This window comes from Capricornis sumatraensis, chromosome 12 (assembly GCF_032405125.1).
Source record: "Capricornis sumatraensis isolate serow.1 chromosome 12, serow.2, whole genome shotgun sequence".
Taxonomy (NCBI): domain Eukaryota; kingdom Metazoa; phylum Chordata; class Mammalia; order Artiodactyla; family Bovidae; genus Capricornis; species Capricornis sumatraensis.
This window is the reverse complement of record NC_091080.1, coordinates 42,514,179-42,520,806: the sequence shown is the minus strand read 5'-3', so window position 1 is coordinate 42,520,806 and position 6,628 is coordinate 42,514,179.

Genomic DNA, 6,628 nt, shown 5'->3' with positions numbered 1-6,628 from the left:
GGTGGATTCATTGCTTCTGAGCCACCAGGGAAAGCCTACGTGTTCTGGATACAAGTCCCCTATCAGGTAGGTGACTTGTAAATATTTCCTCCTAGTCTGTTGTTGGTCTCTTCACTATCTTAGTGGTATAGCTTGAAGTGAAAATGTTTTAAATTGTGATGAACTCCAATTTATCTACCTCTTCTTTTGTCGCTTGTGGTTTTTAAGAACCCATTCAATTTCTTAAATCTAGTTGTTCCCTTCTTTATGGAAAAGACTATTCTTTCTCTTCAATAAATTGTCTTGACATCAATAAATTAGCCATCATTGGAAGGGCTTATTTCTGGACTCTTGGTTCTAGTCCCTTGACATGTCTGTCCTTATGCTTGTACAACACTGTCTGCATTACTGTTTTAAAGTAAGTTTTGAAACTGGGGAGTGTAGGTCCTCCAACTCACTCTTCTGATAATTGGAGTCCTCCAGGAATTTTAGGCGGAGAAGGCAATGGCAACCCACTCCAGTACTCTTGCCTGGACAATCCCATGAATGGAGGAGCCTGGTGGGCTGCAATCCGTGGGGTCACTAAGAGTTGGACTCGACTGAGCTACTTCACTTTCACTTTTCACTTTCATGCGTTGGAGAAGGAAATGGCAACCCACTCCAGTGTTCTTGCCTGGAGAATCCAGGGACGGGGGAGCCTGGTGGGCTGCCATCTATGGGGTCGCACAGGGTCGGACACAACTGAAGTGACTTAGCAGCAGCAGCAGCAGGAATTTTAGGATAAGTTTGTGGGTCTCTATAGGAAAACCCAACTAGGGCTTTGAATCTGTGGATCACTTTGGAGAATACTGCCGTGAATATGAAGTCTCTGCATCTCAGCTCCGATGGATTCAGTTAATACACAGATTTATCATCAGTCATCATCTGCCTCAGGAAGGACAACAGAGCTCAGATCTACAGCTTGCTTTCCATCTGAATTCAGGTGGCGACACTGAAAAAGCAATAACGGCATCACTGGATAAAGTAAGCAGATTGTGCTTCAATTTTTAAAAGACATTTAGAAAGACTATTTGAAAATCTTCAACCTTTTAATCATCTCCATCGGGGTGTGTGTGTGTTTACTTCCCACCTGGCCCATACAGTGCTGGTTGCTACAGAAAGCCAGTTTATACTGGATGGATTCCAGCCCTGCTCGTGGTTGATATTAAGGAATTTCTGGGGGCCCTAAATCAAGGCGGAAATGTGGCTGCCAGCTTCACTTTTTTCTCCTTGTCTCCTGCAAATCAGTGTTTCTGGCTCCAAGGAGAAAATTGCTTTCCCTGAAAACTCACTGGCCCTGGGCACAATGGCCACCCACGGGAGCGCAGCGGACGCTCCTTGGAGCTTAAGGGCACGCATCCATCTCACTTGTCCGTGGCTAGCTGTGGCTGGCACCTGGCAAAGGGAGACACCCCCTGTTCTTCCCTGCACCCTAATGAAACGAGGCTCTGAGCTACAGGAGGCGCAAATCTGGCTTCAACTGCAGAAAAACCGCAGTCACCAACCCCCCAGCAGGCACTGGGTTTTGTCTGGATTTGCCATTCGCAGCTCACACGGTCTCAGATCTCTCCTCCAGACACACGTCTCTTCCCCAAGTAGAAAACTCAGACGGGAGCTTCTCACATGGCTCTGGGGGGCCCTCGATCCTCTCGACCCTCAGCCAGGCAGCTCTGTAGGGACGCTTCCCGTCGGAGAGGAACATCCACCATCCTCCTGGGCTGGCACTTTTCTAGTGTGGAAGACAGCAAAGACGGACATGAACATGGGGCCCGGTTACAGGGGGTGAGGCTGGGAAGGCGGCGGCAGGGGTGCTGGAGGCCACAGGGGGAGAACCTGTGTTTACCGAGATCCTCAGAAAGGTGGCTTTAAAAAGGTAGACGATTTCATTGAATCCCTTAAAGAGGCATCACGTCCTCAAACACCCACAGTGAAGCTGAGGCTGCGAGAGGTGGATTCACCGCCTGGGCTGTGAGAAGTGACTGGCACAGTCGCTCAGTTTCAGGTCGTCCGACTGCAAAGCCTGTTAGGTCTTCACCCCGCTGCCCGTCAGTTCCTTCCTCCAGCCCCTTTGTCTGTAGACGGTCCCTGATGAGCTGGAAAGAGGCTGACATCAGGAGACGCCTCGGGGAGGAGGGTCATGGGGTGGGGAGCCTGCTCTGCGAGTGTCTTCAGAGGATGTCAGTGAAGGTCAGCTGGAGACTGAGGTTCCCAGGAGGAGACAGGGAACAAGACTGTGTCCAAGGTCAAGGTCAAGGAGATAGCCCACCTGGTTCTTCAAGACAAGGAGCTCCAGAGCTCCTCCAAGCATGCCTGGCTGGCTCACCTCCCGCCTCCGTGCCAGACAGTGGCCCCCAGGCTGCCAGCTGTCCCCATCACACCCTGAGCATCATCCCTATTTTTAAACTCCTCTCTTCTGCACCCTTTTCATCTGACAGGTGAGGAATTGCCGTCATTTTCGCACTGAGTAACACTCATTATTCACCCTCTGCAGTGAAGACTTTAATTACTACCTGGTCACTCCCTCCTTCTAAGCCAAGGGAGCCTTTTTAATACTGAGGGGTGATCAGTCCAGCTTTCATATAATACCTGCAGACGGATGACAAAGGATGGAAGACAGGCTATATGTCTAGGGGGAGAAGGGCTCAGCTGGAGGCATTTTAATGTTAGTCTGCTGTTTGGGCCTGAGTCAGTGCCCAAGAAAGAAACAGCTTTCAAAAACATCTGCTACTGGGCTTTCCTGGTGGCTCAGTGGTGAAGAATCCGCCTGTCAATGCAGGAGACTCGAGTTCGATCCTGGTCCCAGAAGATCCCATGAGCAACAACACCCATGCAACACAGCTCCTGAGCCTATGCTCTGCAGGAAGAGTAGTTAGGCCCCGCTCACAGCAACAAGAGAAAGCCCTCACAGCAACGAGACCCAGCACAGTTCAGTCTGGTTTAGTTACTCAGTTGTGTCCGATTCTTTGCGACCCCACGGACTGCAGCACACCAGGCCTCCCTGTCCATCACCAACTCCCAGAGTTTACCCAAACTCATGTCCATCGAGTCAGTGATGCCATCCAACCATCTCATCCTCTGTCGTCTCCTTCTTCTCCTGCCTTCAATCTTTCCCAGCATCAGGGTCTTTTCAAATGAGTCAGGCCAAAGTACTGCAGTTTCAGCTTCATCATCAGTCCTTCCAATGACTATTTAGGACTGATCTCCTTTAGGATGGACTGGTTGGATCTCCTTGCAGTCCAAGGGACTCCCAGGAGTCTTTTCCAATACCACAGTTCAAAAGCATCAATTCTTTAGCACTCAGCTTTCTTTATGGTCCAACTTGGACATCCATGCATGACTACTGGAAGAACCATAGCTTTGACTAGACGGACCTTTGTGGGCAAAGTGATGTCTCTGCTTTTTAATATGCTGTCTAGGTTGGTCATAGCTTTTCTTCCAAGGAGCAAGTGTCTTTTAATTGACGCTTTTTTAATTTGACCCAGCGCAGCAAAAAAAAAAAAAAAAAATCTGAGGCTGTCAAATGGATACCTGGGAATCGTCCCCAGTCTTGAACATCGCATCAAGGATGGGAGTGATGTCTCAAGCCAATCAGGGCTGTTTAATTCCATGTGCCAAGTCCACATGGAACGTGGATACAGAAGGAGCACCCATCTCTCAGAGGACTCTCGGTGCACACGGATTTCTGAGCACCTTCTCCTGGACAAACCCCAGGGCCATCCCGCGGCAGGTGTCAGAGTGCGCCCTGCCATGCGGGCCCTTCACGGCAGCCACGTGGGGGGCTGAACCGAACACCAGGGCTGCTTTTCTGAGGACAGGTGTCTGGCTCCCTTAGTTCCCCCGGCTCACCTCTCTCCAGCCAGGGCTCAGTGCCTTGTGAGTAAATGCTGACACCAGCTTCCATCCACCCAGAGCCCAGAGGCGTGTGCCTGGTACTCTGTAGAGCAGCCTATACTTCAAAGTTTGCTTCCAGGCACAGGGTCTCTGTGGTGGGGTCGGGGGGAGGGGAGAGGGGAGGGAGGGCAAGCCCAAAGCTGCTCCCCTGCCTGGGGACAAGTCTGGCTGCAGAGGCTGCAGCCAAGGGGACCCTGGCCTGGTGACCCATGACCATGCTTCTCCTCTTCACCCTGATCTCGGATCTCCCAGAAAGCTTTCATCCATCCGCTCCCCAGGCTTGATCTGACGGTGCAGAAATGGATTTGAACTTCACGCGCTGTGCTCTTATGCTCACCAGCTGCAGAAATAGCGCAGGCGGGAGAGAGCTGGCAGAAGAGACCTAGTTCTTCCGAAATCTATTTCTCCTTGGCGCCCCACTCCCAGCCCCTCCCTTCTCTGCTGAGGTCCCCGACACTGACTCAAGGCTGCTTCCATCTCCCATGTGCAGGGAGAGCTGTGCACAGGCTGGCACACAGGGGCGGCGGCGGGAGGAGAGGTGGCTGTCCCCTGTGAAGGTCTTCAGGGCCCTGAACTAGACCAAGGTGAAGGTGCTGGCTCAGAGCTGACCAGAGCGATGAAGACACACCAGCAGGTGGGCAGATCGCAGCAAAGGCAATGCTCTGCAGACTGCAGCTCCGTGAGCCCAGCAAAATACACTGGGTCCATCCTATTGACTTCTGATGACCTACAGGTGTGGGATCAGTGTCGCAGTGCCAACATCAGACCTTTGGGAATTACAGAAGTCAGGCGCCCTCCAAGAGGGTGGCCAGGTGGTGCAGGCTGCATCTCTTCCCTGTCACATGCCCCGGTCTGGGACATGCAGGAGCCCAGTGGGACCCCACAGCTCAGGAAGCCATGTCCTCTGCCATCCAGGTTCCTGGTGTCTTTCACTGAACCCCCAGCATCAAAGGTAACCTGAGATGCTTGCTTCCTTAGAACATTGACAAGCTGAGCTTAGCATCTGCACAGAACTGGTCCAGTCTGCCCGTGAAACCTGTCAGGGAGTTTGTGTTACATGGGACTGTGTGGTCCCTTCATTCTGAGCTGTGGGAACCCACAGAAGGAAGAAACAAGGGTGTAAGTGAGAACCAAAACGTGAGCAAAGATGAGCTAAGCTCGCGCACAGTCTGTGAGCCACATTTGCTGCTGCTGTTGTTCAGCCGCTCAGTGGTGTCCGACTCTTTGCGACGCCATGGACTGCAGCATGCCAGGCTTCCCAGACTTCACCAACTCCCAGAACTTTCTCAAACTCATGCCCATTGAGTCAGTGATGCCATCCAACCATCTCATCCTCTGTCATCCCCTTCTCCTCCTGCCTTCAGTCTTAGAAGCATTATAACTTAATAATTCGTTTTAGCCCTCATCAGGTTGGCACATCCCCGTAAGCGCTAGTCCTGGGTAATTTGGCTTCATATTTCAGAATGATGTATACGGACCGCAGTTAACACCATGGACTTATACTGTCAGCAGGTGGACAGGGACCACAAGGTAATTTTCCAGCTTGTTCCTGTCAGCTGGTGCTTTCTGAAACAAAACACAAGGGCTCCTCCTGCAGGAATCCCTTCTGGTAACTGCTAAGGTCTTCTTCAAAGGAGAAGCCTTAAATGTCACTTCCCACAGTGGCCGGTCCGCACTGCCCACGGGCATCCCACCACCCTGACACTCGGCAGCTCTATGGAGTCTGCCCCTTCCCAGAGCGTCAGCAATGCTGTTGTGACTGTGAATCCTAATTAAAGGCTGGAGGAATGGCTGTGTGTTGTGACTAGAGCACCAGCTGCTAATGCAGTCACCAGCCTACCCTTGCCCTCCTGTTTTTCAAATGTTGAGAATGTAAAGTGTGGCGACAGTGCCCTAGCTGGGGTGGCAGAGGGGTTTCATCTCAGGGACAGCTCTGGTGTCTGCCTGGAGAGCTCACTAGAGCAACTTGCTGGACTGAGTCTGGGCTCAGCAGACAAGAGCTCGAGATTGATTAGTCATGTCTGCCATGGAAGCAGGCAGAGGGCAGTGGGGCCAATGTGTGATGTTTTGCCAGCTTGGTTTATAGTGTTGATTCTATACTGTGTCCTGTGATGGCAGCAATCAATTCTCATTCCCCATCCCTTTTATGAAAATATTCCAGACTTTTCTCATGAGATGAAACTAACTGTTCCCAGAGAGCAAAGAGCAGTCAGAGAAAAGACCCAGCAATCGTGGTTATGTCTGCGATGATGTGAAAATTCCTTTAGTGGGGCTGTGCTGGTCATTCAAGGAGGGCTGTGGCATGGTGAGGGGTGGGCAGAGCGTGGAGTTTGACTCCCGACCCATGGCTGGCCACTGAGTGACCTTGAGCACATTACCTCTCTGAGCCTCAGTTTCTCCAACCCTACCATGGAGCAAACAATCCCTACCCTGTTGAATGGTTGTGACGATTAGGACTTGTGTGTACAAAGTTCTGGGAATTACACTGAGCTCTAGAGGGAGGACAAAGCCTTGAATGGTTGAGGATGGAGCATCCCAGTTAACTGGTCTCCGTACCACAACCAAATAATGGCTTTTCTCTGGGTCTTTGTGTGCATAATGGGAAGAACCTGGAAGGACAGGGAAGAAATGGAAGGACAGTCAGAAGACCTGGGTCCACACTCCAGCCAAGCTGAGCAAGCTGCAGGTCCCCTTCAGCGAAACACAGCCGGGAATGACA